Raw genomic sequence first — 21,301 nt, 5'->3', positions numbered from 1 at the left:
GGCAGAAGTTACTATCGTCCATGGAAATCCTAAGAAACACACAGGGACCCGTATGATGATTAACGGGTTCGGAGGGGCAGAAACGCCCGCTGTCCGAACAACTATCAGAATGGCGTTGGGAAATGGGCCTCCGCACTGGATAACGGTCTTAATATCGGCAGTAAAGGAACATATTATTGGGATGGACCTTTTAAAGGGAACCACACACAACACCTCGTTCGGGCGATTCTCATTCGGGATACGGGCGATCACTATGATTGCAGGGGAAGCAAAGTGGGAACCAGTGGTAATACCATGGCCATCGCGTATAGTGACTATGAAACAGTACCGAATACCTGGGGGACACAAAGAAATAGGGGAAACCATACAAGGGCTCTTGGAGGCGGGTATCATTAGACATGCGGTGTCCCCCTACAATAGCCCTGTTTGGCCTGTGTAGAAACCCGACAAAAGTTGGAGGATGACTGTGGACTACTGACAACTGAACAAATTTACCCCTCCCCTGACAACCGCTGTCCCAGATGTAGTAACTATAACAGAGCGGCTGTCTGAAGAAGGTGCGGAGTGGTATGCGGTAATCGACCTGCCCAATGCCTTTTTCTCCATTCCAATAGCGGAAGAATCCCAGGACCAGTTTGCATTCACTTGGGAAGGGAGGCAATACACGTTTACCTACATAGGTTACCTACGTAGCCCTATCCTATGCCACGGATTGGTGGCCTGGGACCTGGACATGTGCATGTTGGCTCCTAATGCCTCACTGGTTCACTACATCGATGATGTACTAATAAGGGGTCCCACCGAGGCAGTGCTGTTAAAAGCCCTAGCTACTTTAGTCCAACACATGCGAGACAGGGGCTGGGAGATAAATCCGAAAAAAGTGCAGGGCCCTAGCCAGACTGTCCAGTTTCTGGGGATCCAATGGTCTCGGGGTGAGCGCATCATACCCGAGCCTGTGAAGAATAAAATTCAAGGCAAAGGCCATCCCCACGAATAAAACTGAGACAACGGTTTGTGGGACTACTGGGTTACTGGGAGACACATACCTCACCTCACGATGTTATTAAAACCGCTGTATGCCGTAACACGAAATAAGGCCCACTTCGAGTGGGGAAAGGGACAGCAGGTGGCTTTTGATGCAGCCAAAGAAGCCGTAGCTCAAGCTTTACCCCTAGCCCCGCGAGTGCCGGGGCAGCCTTTTGAGCTACAGGTATCCATTACCAATGATACTGCAGTATGGAGTTTGTGGCAGGTTCAACATGGCACTCGTATACTGTTAGGGTTCTGGTCTAGAAAATTGACAGATACTGCTACTCATTTGAGAAATAATTATTAGCATGTTATTGGGCCCTAACAGAAACAGAAGGACAGACAGGGGACGACAAAGTCAGTTTAAGACCAGACCTACCCATATTATCCTGGGTTCTCAGAAAATGAGACACACAAGGTCGGGCGAGCGCAGCAAAGCTCCATAATGCGCTGGGAATGGTATATCGCAGACAGAGCAAGTAAAGGAAAAGAAGGAATCACCCGACTACATGAGCATGTGGCTGAATACCCACAAACAGCTGAGAGTGAACTTAACACAGTTGTCTGTCAGTTTAACCAAAGAGTCACAGATCTCCTGGGGCATGTCTTTTGAACAGTTAACACCTGGTTCACAGATGGCTCAGCGGTCTGGCGAAACGGCCTTCAGCGATGGCGAGCCACTGCCTTCAATCCAAAAACCCAGACAATTGTGCATGATGTGGTCGTGGGAGGCTCCAGCCAGCTAGCAGAACTAGCAGCTGTAGTCCTTGCGTTCGAAGAGGAACAGCAACAAGTACACATATATACTGACTCATGGACAGTAGCCAATGGCATGGCGAGCTGGAGAAACTGGCATGAACATAACTGGTAAAGACTTGTGGGGAAAGCACGTATGGGAACAAATATGGTCCAAAGCCCAGTAGATGAAAATAACTGTATATCATGTGGACGCTCACATGAAAAACACTTCAAAGATCTCTGAATATAATAACACCGTTGCTAATATAGCCCGGGTACAGGCTGTCAAAGAGGCGGAAGAGGAAGAATATTGCATAGGCAAGTGGGCCCACCACAAATCTGGACATTTGGGCATTCAGGGTACGATACAATGGCCACGAAATAGGGGGTTACATTTGACTACGGACGGTGTTAAACAGATCATAAACACCCGTGAAATTTGTCAAAAGGTGAAGCATTTTCCCCTACAACCCAGTGCCCATATTAAGAGAGGGACTCAACCAGCACAAATATGGCAAGTTGATTATGTAGAACCTTTACCATTGCAACAACGGTTCCAATATTTGCTCACTGCTGTTTATACCTATTCTGGAACTTTGATAGCTTATCCAGTGACTAAAACGAATCAACAAAGTACGATTAAAGGACTGGAGAATTTAATCACATACTACGGTGAGCCAGCAGAAGTACAGTTCGATAATGGGTTGCACTTCACAATGCAACAGTGGGCGGTAGATAGCGGGATCTATTGGATGTTTCACATACCTTACTATCCGCAAGCTGTAGGGTTAATAGAACGCATGAATGGACTACTTAAGCAACAGATTAAAATATTAACTCCCACTAACACATTGCAAGGGTGGTTAAAGGTCTTACCACAAGCAGTGCGCAATCTGAATCACCGACCATTGTGGGGGGGGGGGGAACTCCCATAAGCCACATGTTAGGCAAAGTTAGTGTCCCTACTATTGAAAAAGAAAATCAGACTCAGGACCGTTTGTGAAGGAGGAAAAGTGTGGGTGCAGTACCCCCAGAAACCCTTACAAGCAGGGGAAATCTTAGTGAAAGGAGAAGGAAACACTTATTGGGTGCTCCTGACTGGTCAAGATATTCCTCTCTGTTGACAAGGGTAACTTGACTAAACGGGGCTGAATTAATATACTTATGCTTCCTCCCACAGGAATTCTGCGCAAAATGGCGACTTACCAACTCCTGCTGGCAAGTCTCTGTGTCTCGTTATCTGTGACTGTGCTACTTCCATCCTCAAACACAGCATGGGATGGCCGTATAGGGTGGCGGTTAGCTAACACTGATCGTACGCAAGACAATTTTACCTGTCCTTCCGGGCAAGCCTGCACTATAGGACACTGGAGCGTCACTTGTGACGCATGCGGGTACCAGGGAGGCCTAGGACAGGTGCTATTAACAGTAAACACGGGGGCCAACATCACATTATCAAGTGGCAAAAAGATATTCTAATAGGTCATATCGATTGTGACGATGGAAAAATATTGTGCGCCATCACACCGTCCTAGGCATTCCACTGTAGACCTAACTCGTTTAGCTCAATTTCTAAAAGATAACCAAAAGGTCATTGACGAATTGAGTAAACGAGGGCATACTCTTCATACTCTGCAAGTTGCTATGAGTTACAGTGAAGGCGCCTTGGTCAGAGTTGCGACAACAGTCACTGACCTTACGGTACACCATTGGTGGGACATCTTTTACGGATGGTCCCCAAAAACATCCGCCGCTTTGAAGTTGTTAATGCATCCTATCGTTGTTTTACTCGTCGCGTTATTACTGCTCGTATGTATTCTTTGGTGTAGATTGCGGGCGTTGCTTGCGCATGCTCAATGTGTAACTGATGCATTACGCCTTCAACTCGATTATATTACTTAGAATATCTAAATATCAAGGGTGGATTGTATTGTATAGGATTAATTATGATATTCTGACATTTACAGTGTGTTTTCTGCTTCATGCCTCGTGGAATGCTGCTGATGCAGAGAGAGAGAGAGAGAGAGAGAGAGAGAGAGAGAGAGAGAGAGAGAGCTTGATGCGCACACCATCTTGTTTATGAGCGCCTCGAGGTCTCATGCTTTGTGGAAAAACAGCTGGGACCTTACTGATTGGGAGTTGGCCATAAGCCACATGCACCCATGTTTGTTCAATAGTATAAAGGAACGGAACTGTCCAGTAGCTCTTGGACAGTGATTCGCGAGCGGTGCCGAGACCCCCAAGGCTCCTGACCAGCCGTCGCTGCGGAGTTCCCGACAGGCCGAAGGCTGTAAGCTTTGTTGCATCTGATCATACTTCTCTTTTCTTCATAAACTGTATTATGTTTCTTTTCTCTCAGTAAACGGTGTTTTATCTTTACTTCATTTGTCTTCTCTTATTTAACATACATCCAGATCCCGAACCTGGGTCTATTATTATCGATCTAAAACAGCATTGTATCACATCATTCACAGGTCCATTGAAAAAAATTCATGAGAAATCTATACCTTAGAAATTTTTTTTTTATATAATATCCATGCATCCCAGACATTTTAAAAAATATATCCTAAAAATATCATACTTTGCAAAAATTGCCAAACCTGTATGCTGCTCACCATTAATGCACTCAAAAAGGATCAGAGGATCCAGTTACTTTAAAAAAAAATGTCTCTTCTATTCTTACCTTACATTTTTATATTCCCATATTTTAGATTACTTTCAAAATCCCTATGCCAGAGAATTATCTTCATAGCCTTGATATCTAGTAAGCTTTTGGTAATGTGCCTAGAATAACAAAATAACCTTTGTTAATTATTTTATCTACTGTGATCTCTAGTCTGTCTGTCTTCAATAAGCGATAGAATATATTATCTTTGGTTTTATTTTTAAACTAATAAGAAAATGTTACAAAGTTATCAAGCGAGTAACAATTATAGTGGAAATTCTATCATCACTGTGTCAACCACATATGAAAATAACTGGCCATCTTTGATGTTACTGAACAAATCACAGTTGGTGTTTGTTCAAAAGTAGCTGAGCTCCTTGCTGAAGCTTTGTGGACACTGATTAAACTTTCAAAATTTATATCAAGAAACTCCTTATGCCTAGAGACTGAATTAAAATGGACCTCTGCAAAACAAGACAGTAGTGCTTTTAGTCCAGAACAACAGAACCAGAGAATACAGTCTACACTTGAAAGGGGGTGAACTCAATATTGATCTTCAAAAACATTGGGCCAAATTATGCTCTCAGCAGCAAACATATGTCGCCAGCCATTCATTACACTTGCAAGTTAATTTTCAGTGCCAGAGAGGTTTTTTTTGGCAATAATTAAGACTGATCATGCCATTAAAAATGTACTTACACTGGAATGGACAAGCCTTAATTTCTTCTGGTGAGTTTAGTGGGTATATTTCACACAAGTACAGCAACTGTTCCATGTATTTCAATGCGGAGTTTCTCGGCGAGAAACTAATTTATTGCAGCTTTTGGGAGAAGCAGGCATGTCGGACAGCAATTTAAAAAAAATTCATTCCAGGATGTGGGCGTCGCTAGCAAGGCCAGCATTTATTGCCCATCCCCAATTGCCCTTGAGAAAGTGGTTGTGAGCCTCGGTCTTGAACTGCTGCAGTCCTTGTGGTGAAGGAACTCCCACAGTGCTGTTGGGAGGGAGTTCCAGGATTTTGACCCAGCAACGACGAAGGAATGGCGATATATTTCCAAGTCAGGATGGTGTGTAACTTGGAGGGGAACTTGCAGGTGATGGTGTTCCCATGCGCCTGCTGCCCTTGTCCTTCTAGGTGGTGGGGGTCACGTGTTTGAGAAATGCTGCCGAAGAAGTCTTGGCGAGTTGCTACAGTGCATCTTCTAGAATGTACACACTGCAGCCATGGTACTCTGGTGGTGGAGGGAGTGAATGTTTAAGGTGGTGGAATGGTGCCAATCAAGCGGACTGCTTTGTCCTGGATGGTATTGAGCTTCTTGAGTGTTGTTGGAGCTGCACTCATCTGGGCAAGTGGAGAGTATTCCATTACAATCCTGACTTATGCCTTGTAGATTGTGAAAAGGCTTTGGGGAGTCATGAGGTGAGACTCTCGCCGCAGAATACCCAGCCTCTGACCTGCTCGTTGCTACAGTAACTATGTGGCTAGTCCAGTTAAGTTTCTAGTCAATGGTGACCCCCAGGATGTTGATTGTGGGGTATTTGGTGATGGTAATGCCATTGAATATCATGGCGAGGTGGTTAGACCCTCACTTGTTGGAAATGGTCATGGCCTGGCATTTGTGTGGCACAAATGTTACTTTCCATTTATCAGCCCAAGCATGAATGTTGTCCAGGTTTTGCTGCATGCAGGCATGGACTGCTTCATTTTCTGAGGAGTTACGAATGCAACTGAACACTATGATTTATCAGCGAACACCCCCACTTCTGACCTTATGTTGGAGGGAAGGTCATTGATGAAGCAGCTGAAGATGGTTGGGCCTAGGACACTGCCCTGAGGAACTCCTGCAGCCATGTCCTCAGACTGAGATGATTGGCCTCCTACCACCACAACCATCTTCCTTTGTGCTAGGTATGACTCCAGCCAGTGGAACGCTTTCCCCCTTGATTCCCATTTAATTCAATTTTACTAGGGCTCCTTGATGCCACACTTGGTCAAATGCTGCCTTGATGCCAAGAGCCGTCACTCTCATCTCACTCTGGAATTCAGCTCTGTTGTCCATGTTTGGACCAAGGCTGTAATGAGGTCTGGAGCCGTGTGGTTCTGGTGGAACCAAAACTGAGCATCAGTGAGCAGGTTATTGGTGAGTATGTGCCGCTTGATAGCACTGTCGACGACATCGTCCATCACTTTGCTGATGATTAAGAGTAGACTGATGGGGCGGTAATTAGCCGGATTGGAATTGTGCTGCTTTTTGTGGACAGGACAGACCTGGGAAGTTTTCCACATTGTCGGTTAGAAGTTGTACTGGAACAGCTTGGCTAGAGGCGCAGCTTGTTCTGGAGCACGACAGCTGGAAGTTGTCGGGGCCCATAGCCTATGCTGTATCCAATGCGCTCAGTCGCTTCTTGCTATCACGTGGAGTGAATCGAATTGGCCGAAGATTGACTTCCATGTTTAACTGCGCATGGGCACTCGCCGGAAGTTGCTGTCCAATTTACACTTTAATAACAGTGAGCGTGGTTAGCCTCACGGTTACTTCTACAGCAAAATCTGGCCTACTATTAAGTGGAAAATCTATGGAACCAGCTCCCCTGGGAGAGGGTGGAAGCAAATAGTACCAATTCATTCAAATGGAAACTAAAACTTCTTTCAGAAAATAATATTTGGGGATACAGTATATCAGTAATTTGAAACATGATTTGGGAGGATCAGATGTCTTTGGACCTATGGCTCCCAAAGCTTTCCACCACGAAGAGGTTTTCTTTACGGCATTGATGGTTTTCCATGATCAGTCAACAACTCCATTATTGTTGTCATTAACTATCAGGATGGTAATGGTCTTTTCTCATCTAGCAATTCCTATGTAGTCAGGAACACATTAATAAAAATTCAAGCACCTGCACAAGCTTGTGTACGTTACACTCGGTCCCTTCTTAGTCGTTAATATAGATTGTAAATAGTTGCAGTCCCAGCACTGATCCCTGCGGCACTCCACTAGTTACTGATTGTCAACCTGAGAATGAGCCATTTATTCCGACTCTCTGTTTTGTTAGTTGGTCAATCCTCTATCCATGCTAATATATAATCATTGTAACACCAGCTGCGGCCAGCAGGTGCTCAGGCCCAAGAGTCGGGGAAGATGGAGAGTGCCCATCTGCCAGTCCTGATCACACTTAATCTCTCTCCCCGACTTTGACCACCCTAAAAACTAGGCTAGGACTAGTAAAAGATAGAATAAAATACCAAGATACAAGGAAAAATAAATCAAGAGGAAGAATTAATTAGATTTCACACATGCAAAAAAAAGTGATGGAGATATTGAGATTAAAAAATGAGATTAAAAATAGACAAATCTCCAGGGCCCGTTGGTTTCCACCTCAGGGTACTAAAAGTATGTGAAGAAAGTTGATGTGTTCGTCACAGGATTCAGGAATTGGCCCCTGGATTGGGAATCTGCTAATGTCATTCCATTATACAAGGGTAGGAGACCCTTTAAACTAGAAAATTATAGGCTATTAGTCCAACATGAGTTGTGCATATGTTACTAGAATTTGTTATTAGGGACAGTGTGACTTGAGCAGTTGGACAAACATGAGCTGATCAGAGAGAGCCAGTAAAGGGCAAGTCATGTCTAACAAAACTAGTTGAACTTTTTGAGGAGCTAACTAACGTGGTAGATGAGGAAGTGTCTACGGATGCTATTTATACATGGACTTCCAGAAGACATTTCACAAGGTTCCACATAAAGGGACAATTAACAAAAATGCGACCGCATGGAATTGGAGGCAACCTATTGAGTTGGATAGGGAATTGGTTAGGAGGTAGGAGACAGAGTAGGGATAATGGGTATAGTCTCCAAATAGATCCCCCAGGTCAGATTTTTCAGGAAGAGAGAGCCGTATAGTTAAGTTTGCTGACGACACTAAGGTGGCACAGTAACGAGAGATGAGAGCAGAAAGTTTCAAAGAGACATTTATAGTCAAGTGAATGGGCAGAACTGTGGCAGATGGAGTCCAATGTGGACCCAAGAAAGATTGATCAGAGTATTTTCTAAATGGCAAGAAGCTGTGGAGGAGCAGAGAGATTTAGGGGTCCAAGTACAAAAATGACAAAGTCAGACGACAGGTACAAAAAATAAATTTAAAAGGCTAATGAAATGTTGGCCTTTATTTCAAGAGGGCTGGAATATAAAGGGGTGGAAGTTATGTTACAGCTGTTCAGAGTTCTGGTTATCTGGAGTACTGCATTCAGTTGTTGGCACCGCACCTCAGGAAGGATAAATTAGACTAAGAGCGGGTGCAGTGCAGATTCGCCAGAATTATACCCTAAAAGGGTGAATTTATGAGGATAAGTTGGATAGACTAGGCTCGTATTACCTTGAATATAGAAGATTAAAGGGTGATCTAATTCAGGCGTTTATGATTATTAAAGGAATTGATATGATAGATAGAAACTATTTCCTCTGATGGGAGAGTCCAGAACAAGGGGGCGTAACCTCAAAATTAAGGCTCAGCTGTTCAGGGGTGATGTCAAAAACCACTTCAGCCCCCCCCAAAAGGGTAGCAGAAATCTGGAACTCTTTTCCTCCCTCCCCGCCAAAACAGAAATTTATAGGATTTTTCTTAGGCAAGGGTATTAAGGGTTACAGAACAAAGAGGGGTAGATGGAGTTAAGAAACAGATCAGCCATAATCTAACTGAATGGCAGAACAGGCTTAAGGGACTGAATGGCCTACTTTTTTTCCCCCCATGGGATTAGGGTGTCCCTGGCAAGGTTGGCATTTATTGCCCATCCCTAATTGCCCTTCAGCAGGTGATAGGAGCTGCCTTCTTGAGCCATAAAGGGCAGTTAAGAGTCAACCACATTGATGTGGGTCTGAAGTCACATATAGGCCAGTCCAGGAAAGGATGGCAGATTTCCTTCCCTAAAGGACATTAGTAATCCAGATGGGTTTTTAAATGACAATCCAGTAGTTTCATTTTTTTTTGTTTTATTAGTTTTTTTTTATTTTGGACTGAATTTAAATTCCCCAGCTGCCATCGTGGGATTTGAACTCGTGTCTCTGGATCATTAGTCCAGACTTTTGAATTACAGGCACAGCGCCTAAAATTAGGAACCCTCAGGACCGAGGTCGTTCCGGACTTCGTGTTTCTCTGGACTTTGGAACAAGTTTCTGATTTCCAAAGTCCGGAAACGCCCAAGCCCAGGTTCGGGTATTTCCGGATTTCGGAACGCCCGAAGCGCATCTAGAGTCCGGAAATGCCTGGGCTCAGGTTCCGATATTACCGGTTTTTGGACAGCATTTTGTAGTTCTTCTCTTCGCAGGCCTTGTAGACTTTGCTTCTTCGCAGCGCACGCTAAGCCTCCCTCTCTTGTTTTTGCAACGCAGTAACTGTATTTAATGTGAGCTTCCCGGCCTGTATCTTTGCTACCATCCTCAAATTTGAAAAAGGAATGTACAATACTCAAAGCATGAAATATAAAAAAAGTTTTTTTGTAAAACAGTAAAGTTATGAAATCTAAAACAGTAATTGATGGTTTTTATTTGGTAATCAGAATAAAAATAAACAGGTACAGTTACAATTGGCTGGAGGTTGTGCTCGAGGTAGAGGGCTCAGCTATGATGTCTGGGACTGATGGACCAGCAATAGGATCACCAAATGTGGAAATTACTGGTGTAGTTGCACACTGTAGGTCTTGGGCCTTGTGATGCAACATCTTTTGAAAGATATTTAATATTCTTTTGTTTAAATAATTTGAGCTTTTCTTTCACTAATTTTTCCCGAATTCTGTAGACCTGAAGTATTTCTTCTTCACTTATGAAACTTCGCTGCTCTAAGGCGTGAATTAATTCTTGACAAAGATTGATTGCTTTGTCAATGGACACTTTTTCATCTTGATCTTTAGAGGACGAGACCGGGGAATTAGTAATGGGGAACATGGAGATGGCAGAAACTCTGAACAAATATTTTGTATCAGTCTTTACGGTAGAGGACACTAACAATATCCTAACAGTGTATCAAGCGACTATGGGGGGAGCGGCAGGGAGGAACTTAACACAATCAATCACTAAGGAGCTGGTACTCAGTAAGATAATGGAACTAAAGGAAGATAAATCCCCTGGACCTGATGGCTTGCATCCTAGCGTCTTGAGAAGTAGCGGTAGGGATTGTGGATGCATTGGTTGTAATATACCAAAATTCCCTGGATTCTAGGGAGATCCCAGCAGATGGGAAAACTGCAAATGTAATGCCCCTATTTAAACAGAAGGCAGACAAAAAGCAGGAACTATAGACCAGTTAGCCTAACATCTGTAGTTGGGAAAATGTTGGAGTCCATTATTAAAGAAGCAGTAGCAGAACATTTGGAAAAGCAAAATTCGGTCAGGCAGAGTCGGCATAGATTTATGATGGGGGAAGTCATGTTTGACAAATTTGCTGGAATTCTTTGAGGAAGTAACGAACAGGGTGGATAAAGGGGAACCAGTGGATGTGGTGTATTTGGACTTCCAGAAGACATTTGACAAGGTGCCACATAAAAAGTTACTGCACAAAAGTTCACAGGGTTGGGGGTAATATATTAGAATGGATAGAGGATTGGCTAACTAACAGAAAACAGAGAGTCAGGATAAATGGTTAATTCTCTGGTTGGCAACCAGTAACTAGTGGGGTGCCGCAGGAATCAGTGCTGGGACCCCAACTATTTACAATCTATATTAACATCTTGGAAGAAGGGACTGAGTGTAACATAGCCAAGTTTGCTGACGATACAAAGATGGGAGGAAAAGCAATGTGTGAGGAAAACACTCAAAATCTGCAAAAGAACAGACAGGCTAAGTGAGTGGACAAAAATTTGGCAGATGGAGTGTAATGTTGGAAAGTGTGAGGTCATGCACTTTGGCAGAAAAGAAAAATCAAAGAGCAAGTTATTATTTAAATGAAGATTGCAAAGTGCTGCGAAACAGCAGGACCTGGGGGTACTTGTGCATGAAACACAAAAGGATAGTATACAGGTACAGCAAGTGATCAGGAAGGTCAATGGAATCTTGGCCTTTATTGCAAAGGGGATGGAGTATAAAAGCAGGGAAGTCTTGCTACTACTATACAGGGTATTGGTGAGGCCACACCTGGAATACTGCGTGCAGTTTTGGTTTCCATATTTTCGAAAGGATATACTTGCTTTGGAGGCAGTTCAGAGAAGGTTCACTAGGTTGATTCCAGAGATGAGGGGGTTGACTTATGAGGAAAGGTTGAGTAGGTTGGGCCTCTATTAATTGGAATTCAGAAGAATGAGAGTTGATCTTATCAAAACATATAAGATTATGAGGGGGCTTAACATGGTGGATGCAGAGAGGATGTTTCCACTGATGGGGGAGACTAGAACTAGAGGGCATGATCTTAGTATAAGAGGTCACCTATTTGATAGGAGAAATTTCTTGAGGGTTGTAAATCTGTGGAATTCGCTGCCTCAGAGAGCTGTGGAAGCTGGGACATTGAATAAAGTTAAGAAAGAAATAGACAGTGTCTTAAACAATAAGGGGATAGGGGGTTATGGGGAGCGGGCAGGGAAGTGGAGCCGAGTCCATGATCATCCATGATCTTATTGAATGGCGGGAGCAGGCTTGAGGGGCCGTATGGCCTACTCCTGTTCCTAATTCTTATGGTCTTATATCATCCTCACTGCTTTCATCCTTTTCTTCTGGATGCAAAACCCTCTGCATGATTTCATCTGTCACTGCATGCACAATGGGAGCATCGTTGTCTATGTCCATGACTTCTACGACATCGTCCTCATTCAATTCCTGCGCAGCTTCACAAGTCAGCCCTCTTGCATAATCTAAAAGTTGAGCAATCATTGCTTTCTCCCTGAACACATGAGAGCCTTGAAAGTCCTGAGGAGCATCATCAGCAGCAAACATAGTTGATGGCCAGATGTTATGCCAAGCATTGACCAAGGTGTCTGTAGTTACCAGGTTCCATGCATCTGCAGCTGCCCATATGGCATCCTTGATAGAGAAAGCTTTTGAGAATGCTTTTATTTCCATGCCTGTGTTCACAGCATTAAGCAAACACCTCAAACTCGTTTTTGTAGACACTTCATCGATCTCAAAATTCCTTGGTCCATTGGCTGCATCAGTGATGTAACATTTGGAGGGACATAGATTCCATGGACATTATCCTTTACTAAAAGCTCAGCATCGGGATGTGCTGAGCAATTGTCTAGCAGCAAGTATATTTTGCAGTTTTCCTCAAGGCCAGCTTCCATGCAATGAGCACGTGCCTGAGGGACAAAATTCTTCTCAAACCAGTTCAGAAAAATTACCCTGGTTACTCATGCTTTCTTATTGGCATAATAATGCACTGGCAATACTCAAACCCTTGAAATATCTTGGAAGCTGGCTTCTCCCAATGACCACAAGCTTACACTTGTGTGTCCCAGCCGCATTTGCAGCAGCAAGCACAGTCAACCTACCTTTTGCGTATTTTTTTAATACCTGCTGGTTATGTTTCTTCAGCTGCTAATGTCTTTCGCAGTACATTGCGCCAAAACTGTGCCGTCTAGTCAGCATTGTACATTTCCTCAGGTGAAAGGTTATCAGCAATTAGTTTCATGAACTCATCAATATAATTTTCAGCTGCCTCATGATCTGCTGAGTCTCTCACCACATACTTTCAGTTGCCTGATGCCATGACGCCTTTTAAATTTGGCTAGCCAACCAGAAGAGTACTCTCATGGAGTTAAAATCCCCAGTTGTGCATGGAATATTTTAAGCTTGTTGCACCACCATTGGGCCAGACAAAGGAAGTTTTTCCACTTTTCCTCAGTCACCACCATTCCATCACTGCTCAATCCAAATCATCATAGAAACATAGAAAATAGGTGCAGGAGTAGGCCATTAGGCCCTTCAAGCCTGCACCACCATTCAATATGATCATGGCTGATCATGCAATTTCAGTACCCCATTCCTGCTTTCTCTCCATACCCCTTGATCCCTTTAGACATAAGGGCCACATCTAACTCCCTTTTGAATATATCTAACGAACTGGCCTCAACAACGTTGTGGTAGAGAATTCCACAGGTTCACAATTCTGAGTGAAGAAGTTTCTCCTCATCTCGGTCCTAAATGGCTTACTCCTTATCCTTAGACTGTGACGCCTGGTTCTGGACTTCCCCAACATCGGGAACATTCTTCCTCCATCTAACCTGTCCAATCCCGTCAGAATTTTATATGTTTCTGAGCTCCCCTCTCATTCTTCTAAATTCCAGTGAATATAATGAAGATCCAGTTCTTCTTCATAGGTCAGTCCTGCCATCCCGGGAATCAGTCTGGTGAACCTTCGCTGCACTCACTCAATAGCAAGAATGTCCCTCCTCAGATTAGGAGAAAAAACTGTACACAATATTCCAGGTGTGGCATTACCAAGGCCCTGTACAACTGCAGTAAGACCTCCCTGCTCCTATACTCAAATCCTCTCGCTATGAAGGCCAACATGCCATTTGCCTTCTTCACCACCTGTTGTGCCTACATGCCGACTTTCAATGACTGATGTACCATGACACCCAAGTCTTGTTGCACCTCCCCTTTTCCTAATCTGTCACCATTCAGATAATATTCTGCCTTCCTGTTTTTGCCACCAAAGTGGATAATGTCATATTTATCTACATTATACTGCATCTGCCATGCAATTGCCCACTCACCTAACCTGTCCAAGTCACCCTGCAGCCTCTTAGCATCCTCCTCATAGCACACACTGCCACCCAGCTTAGTGTCATCTGCAAACTTGGAGATAGTACATTCAATTCCTTCGTCGAAATCATTAATGCATATTGTAAATAGCTGGGGTCACAGCACTGAACCTTGCGGTACCCCACTAGTCACTGCCTGCCATTCCGAAAAGGAGCCGTTTATTCCTACTCTTTGCTTCCTATCTGCCAACCAGTTGTCTATCCACGTCAATACATTACACCCAATACGATGTGCTTTAATGTTGCACACTAATCTAGTGTGGAACCTTGTCAAAAGCCTTTTGAAAGTCCCAATACACCACATCCACTGGTTCTCCCTTGTCCATTCTACTCGTTACATCCTCAAAAAATTCTACAATATTTGTCAAGTATGATTTCCCTTCCATAAGTCCATGCTGACTTGGACCGATCCTGTCACTGCTTTCCAAATGTGCTGCTATTACATCTTTAATAATTGATTCCAACATTTTTCCCACTACCGATGTCAGGCTAACCGGTCTATAATTCCGTTTTCTCTCTCCCTCCTTTTTTAAAAAAGTGGTGTTACATTAGCTACCCTCCAATCCATAGGAACTGATCCAGAGTCTATAGAATATTGGAAAATGATCACCAATGCATCCACTATTTCTAGGGCCACTTCCTTAAGTACTCTGGGATGCAGAATATCAGGTCCTGGGGATTTATCAGTCTTCAATCCCATCAATTTCCCTAACACAATTTCCTGACTAATAAGGATTTCCTTCAGTTCCTCCTTCTCGCTAGACCCTCGGTCCCCTAGTATTTCCGGAAGGTTATTTGTGTCTTCCTCAGTGAAGACAGAACCAAAATATTTGTTAAATTGGTCTGCTATTTCTTTGGTCCCCATTATAAATTCACTTGTTTCTGACAGCAAGGGACCTACGTTTGTCTTCACTAATCTTTTTCTCTTCACGTATCTATAGAATACGTCAGTTTTTATGTTCCCTGCAAGCTTACTCTCATACTCTATTTCCCCCCCTCCTAATTAAACCCTTTGTCCTCGTCTGCTGAATTATAAATTGTTCCCAGTCCTCAGATTTGCTGCTTTTTCTGGCCAATTTATATGCCTCTTCCTTGGATTTAACACTATCCTTAATTTCCCTTGTTAACCACGGTTGAGCCACCTTTCCAGTTTTATTTTTACTCCAGACAGGGATGTACAATGTGATCTTTAAATGTCTGACATTGTCTATCCACTGTCAACCCTTTAAGTATCATTCGTCAGTCTATCCTAGCTAATTCACGTCTCATACCATCGACGTTACCTTTCTTTAAGTTCAGGACCCTAGTCTCTGAATTAACTGTGTCACTCTCCATCTTAAATGAAGAATTCTACCATATTATAGTCATTCTTCCCCAAGGGGCCTCGCACAACAAGATTGCTAATTAATCCTCTCTCATTACACAACACCCAGTCGATGATGGCCAGCTCTCCAGTTGGTTCCTCGACATATTGGTCTAGAAAACCATCCCTTATACACTCCAGGAAATCCTCCTCCACCGTATTGCTACCAGTTTGGTTAGCACAATCTATGTAGGTTAAAGACACCCATGATAACTGCTGTACCTTTATTGCACGCCTCCTTAATTTCCTGTTTGATGCCATCCCCAACCACACTACTACTGTTTGGTGGTCTGTACACAACTCCCAATAGCGTTTTTTGCCCTTTGGTGTTCCGCAGCTCTACCCATACAGATTCCACATCATCTGAGCTAATGTCCTTCCTCACTATTGTGTTAATCTCCTCTGTGTTAACCAGTAACACTACCCCACCTCCTTTTCCTTTCTGTCGATCCTTCCTGAATATTGAATACCCCTGGATGTTGAGTTCCCAGCCTTGTTCACCCTGGAGCCATGTCTCCGTAATCCCAATTCCATCATATCCCCCAACAGCTATCTGTGCTGTTAATTCATCCACCTTATTACAAATGCTCCTCGCACTAAGACATAGAGCCTTCAGGCTTGTTTTTTTTTTTAAACACTCTTTGTCCGTTTAGAATTATGTCGTAATGTGGCCCTTTTTGATTTTTGCCCTTGATTTCTCTGCCTTCCACTTTTTCTTATCTCCTTTCTAGCTTTTGCTTCTGTCCCAATTTTACTTCCCTCTGTCTCCTGGCATAGATTCCCATCCCCCTGCCATATTAGTTTAGACCCTCCCCAACAGCACTAACAAACACTCCCCCGAGGACATTGATTCCAGTCCTGCCCAGGTGCAGACCATCCGGTTTGTACTGGTCCCCAGAACCTTTTCCAATGTCCCAGAAATTTGAATTCCTCCCTCTTGCACCATTCCTCAAGCCACGTATTCATCTTAACTATCCTGCTAGTTCTACTCTGACTAGCACGTGGCACTGGTAGCAATCCTGAGATTACTACCTTTGAGGTCCGACTTTTTAAATTTAACTCCTAAGTTCCCTAAATTCAGCTTGTAGGACCTCATCCCGTTTTTTTTAAACCTATATCGTTGATACCTACATGCACCACAACAACTGGCTGTTCAACCTCCCCCTCCAGAATGCCCTGCAGCCGTTCAGAGACATCCTTGACCCTTGCACCAGGGAGGTAACATACCACCCTGGAGTCTTGACTGCGGCCGTAGAAGTGCCTATCTATTCCCCTTACAATAGAATCCCCTACCACTGTAGCCCTCCCATTCTCTTTCCTGCCCTCCTGTGCAGCAGAGCCACCCATGGTGACATGAACTTGGCTGCCTTCCCCTGATGAGTCATCTTCCCCAACAGTACCCAAAACGGTATATCTGTTTTGGATTGAGATGACCGCAGGGTACCCCTGCACTATCTTCCTTCCACTGCTCTTCCTACAGGTCACCCATTCTCTATCTGCCTGTGTAACCTACTCACTAAACATGCTATTCACGACATCCTCAGCATCGCAGATGCTCCAGAGTGAACCCATGCGCAGCTCCAGTGCCGCAATGCGGTCTGTCAGGAGCTGCAGCTGGACACACTTCCTGCACACATAGTAGTCAGTGTCCCTGACTTCCCACATAGCACAGGAAGAGCATGACACAGGTCTGGGCTCTCCTGCCATGACTTAACCCTTAAATTAACTTAATTTGGCAAAAATGCCAAAAGTTTCTTACTGATAAGAAAAAGATTAAATATTCACCAAATCCACCAGCCAATCACTTACCCGCTTGTCTGTGATGTCACACTTTTTTTTTACTTCTTTGTTTACCTTCTGCCCCTGCACCAGCTGGCTCCTCCGACTGCTGCGCCCCTTTTATGGGCCTCACTGCTCCTCTCTGACCTCCGCCGCTCCCAACTGCTGGGCCCCTTTTATGAGCCTCGCTGCTTATGCAAACATTTCGGCTTATGCATACTTTTTCTCTTACTCATTTCCTTATGGACATCACTTTCCGCATAAAACTCCATGAGCTGTTCTTTCCGTTTTCTGATATCATAGATGGTAGAGAGTCCAACACCATATTCCTCACACAATCTTCTCACTGAAGCACCTCTATCTAATCTCTGGCGTCATCATCATAGGCGGTCACTCAAACGAGGATGACTTGCTACCATGAGAGTTCACAGATGTTTCAATGAAGGACCCGATGTTCCAGTCCCAAACTCCAGTTGAGGGGGTGGAAGATGCCTGTGCATGGATTTTTTTTTTTAATATAAACGTGTGGTGACCATTGCACATCAGCCACCACACGGGTTTGACAGAGCTAGGCCTTTATCCAGTGGCAAGGATTAATCAGGATGACTGGAGACCTGCTCTGCTGCACGGATCTAGTGCGCACAGATATCGCAGCGAGGGCAGGTCCATGCTGCCCCTGGGCCCCGTACCCTCATTCGCCAAACCTCCACTACGATGTTCCAGAGCCTGGCACTCCAGCTCTATTTATAGCCCCTACCTGCAGTGGTATTCTCTCACAGGTCGGGGCAGCCCACGATATTCCAGGGCCCAGCGCTCCAGTTCTCTGGAGTAACTCCACTTTCTTGACAATTGAAAGTGAACTGTGCTTCCTCTTTCCTTTATCTGAAGCCATTGGGGTATCTGTTGGCCCTTTTGACATGTTTACAATGACAATACAAACTCTCAGTCCTTACCTGTGCAGATCTTTAAATCGGGAAAAACACCACAGCGATGGAGTCAGGTTGGGTGGGGTCTGATCATGGGATGTAGGTGGGTCAGCTGGGGTGGCCCTATGTTTAATGCCACGAATTTTTTTTTTTCAAATGCTGAATTTAAAAAAGTGCATGTACTGTACAGGTAGTATTTTTTTTATTACAGGTACAGGTGTGCAAACTTAAAATCGCAATTGGGTCGGGTGAGGTTGGGTCAGCTCCGCTCGGAGTCATGGGGCGTGGTGATCCGATCGCGCGATTGCCGCTTTGGGGAGCTGTGCAGAGTTTAATTCTGGGAAGAGATCCGCGCGCGGGAGTTTGGTTGGTTCTGGCCAAAGGGACTTGTGTGCTGTGCAGAGTTCAATTCTGGCAGAAGGGACTGGTGTGCTGTGCAGAGTTGGTGCAGACCCAGGAGCAGCGGTGCGGTGACTCTGAAGACCTGGCCTGGAACAGGTAGGATTGCCATTTTTATTCTTGCAATTTGTGTCACTGTACAGTAGTTGGATTTTATTTTTTGATTATTCACTGGGCCCAGCTGGCAGTGGTAACTGTTTGGCAGGGTGTCCGGATTCCAGAACATTTTGCAGATTCTGGACAACCCTACCACGGATCGTCCTGGAGTCCGGAACATTCCAGAACTCCAGATTTTAGACGCTGTACCTGTGCTAGTCCAATTAACATAAGCACTATGCTACCATTCCTATGACTACAGGCAAAATACAACAAAAAACATCATCCGTCTTCGAAACCCATGATCTAGAGCTGGCCACTAAACAGCTGACCGATGTCCTAAAAAGGTAGCAGCAATACCGATGGAGGATCTTGGCGACAGGCCTGCTACAATGCCAAACAAATCACTCGGCTGATTTACTTTTTTTTTTTAAAAAGACACACTCGGGAGGGCCTACATTAAAGCACTCCTCAGGGAAACAAAAACATTAGTCAACCATCTGCAGACTAAAATCCAACAACTCCTCAAAGCACACGAGAAGCAATGAAATATTTTCTGCAAGAAGGGACAGCAAGATCCCAAGTGATTCTGGCATAAGATCCCAGAACAGAGCCAGTGCAAGAATATATACCAAGACTGCATATCCTAGGCTACAGCGCAGAGACAAATTAAAAACAAATCCAAGTTTTTAAAGAGCTCCAAATCAAAATCACTAGGAATTCAACAGTAGCTGGGAAAAGGAAAACGACCATTACATCTAACCAAAACTGCTCCAAATGCTAATGACAGCGCCTACAAGTAATGAAGAAGATAATACACCAAGAGTAATGTGACTATCTTGGCCCAGCCAATTACTGCCACTGAATTCTGGTTGCAGCATAGGAGCATGCGAAATAACACTCCAGGAGAGGATGGCATCACTAAATGCAGGTTTATTGAGGACCCGACAAGACTATTGTAGTGACACTAGTCACTGGGCTACTTCTCGAGATGCTGGAAATCAGCTACGGTAACAATGGTCCACAAACCAGGCAAAGACTAGTGACCCAGGAATTACCAACTGATCAGCCTATTGAGCTGTCTGGGAAAGCTGAAGATAGTCATCACCCCACTTCCAACATAACAGAGCACTGACTTCTTCAACTCAAGCAAGCAGATGTTATGAGGAAGAAGTGCCAATGACTAATTGCTATACATAGAGGTCAAGTTTCAACCTGAGTTGCTCCTATTTTTTTGGAGCAACTGGTTTAGAATGGAGTATCTTAGAAATTGCAATTCTCGGCATTTAGTTTGCTCCAGTTCTAGTCAGTTGGAACAGTTTCAGTTTGGAACAGATTTTTTTCCCCCCAAGGGGGCGTGTCCGGCTACTTACGCCTGTTTTGAAAGTTTAGGCAGTGAAAACTTACTCCAAACTAACTTAGAATGGAGTAAGTGTAGATTTTTGTACGCTCAGAAAAACCTTGCCTACACTTAGAAAATCAGACGCAGGTTAAAAATCAGGCGTAGGGAACGGTGGGTGACGGAGGGGGGGGGGGGGGGGGGGGTGGGGGGTTAACAAACACTAAACATTTCACTTTTACAAATAAAGAGCCATCATCAATAATAAATGATAAATAAACCAATGAATCAATCCAAATAAATTAAAAAATTAAAATTAAAAATCACTCAATAAATAAAAAATTATTTCTACTCACCTGCAGCACCAGGGAGGAAGAGAAGATGATCGGGGGGGGAGGGGGGAGAAAAGAGAGAGAAGACGATGATGCAGGGCGGGCAGGCCCCGCCAACGACCAAGAAGCCGGGCCCCGCTGAGGACCTCGAGCGGGGCCTGCACGCAGCCGATGTCAGGCTGCCGACTCTTCGGGTGGGGCCCACCCCAGCGAGGGGCCAGGCGGGCGGCCCCACTGCCGAGGTAAGATGCGCAGGCCACTCGGCCGGGAATAGGGACAAAGTCCCTTCGGCCTCGGATAGGGTCGTCGCCCCCAGAGACAGGACGCCGGCAGCTACTGTGCACGCACGCAGCTGTCGGCACTGTTTTCTGCGCAGGGCTGTAGCTCCGCCCCCAACAGCTGCTGCTGCGCCGCGCCAATGTGGAATAGGCCCTACAGCTATTGGAGAATGGCGAGCTAAGTATTCGGCGCAATTTTTGTTCTATAAATTAGGCGGGCCTCTCCAATGTGCGCCGTTCTAGTGGCCGGCCGAAACTTGACCCCATATTCTCTAAGCCTTTAACAAGAAATATTGCAAATTGGTGTTCATGGATGGGGAAAAGGCTTTTGGCATGGTGTAACAAAATGGGCTACAATATATCACCTCCCAGACAAAATCAGCTGATTCGATGGGTATTGAATTTCTTGGCAGAGTACATAATTGATGTCAACATTGGTAATTTCTACCAGATTTTGCCCATTGGCAAGAGTTCCCCAGGGGTTAGTTCTCAGCCCACTCCAGTCTCTCGTTTACCATCAATGGCATTACAACACCTGAACAAAGGAATGGGGCCTGTTTACAGTTTACCGATGATAGTCATTTGGGTCAGCCTCAGAACTTTCCTTGG

At 44.5% G+C, this 21,301-nt stretch overlaps 1 protein-coding gene across 1 annotated transcript in view; it reads right to left on the bottom strand.

Moving 5' to 3' along the window:
- Positions 1–21,301, bottom strand: part of LOC139268610 (solute carrier family 35 member D2-like protein) — a 101,710-nt gene that overhangs the window by 65,189 nt on the left and 15,220 nt on the right. The window lies entirely within an intron of this gene.

This window comes from Pristiophorus japonicus, chromosome 8 (assembly GCF_044704955.1).
Source record: "Pristiophorus japonicus isolate sPriJap1 chromosome 8, sPriJap1.hap1, whole genome shotgun sequence".
Classification (NCBI taxonomy): Eukaryota; Metazoa; Chordata; class Chondrichthyes; family Pristiophoridae; genus Pristiophorus; species Pristiophorus japonicus.
This window is presented reverse-complemented; position numbering and strand designations above follow the sequence as displayed.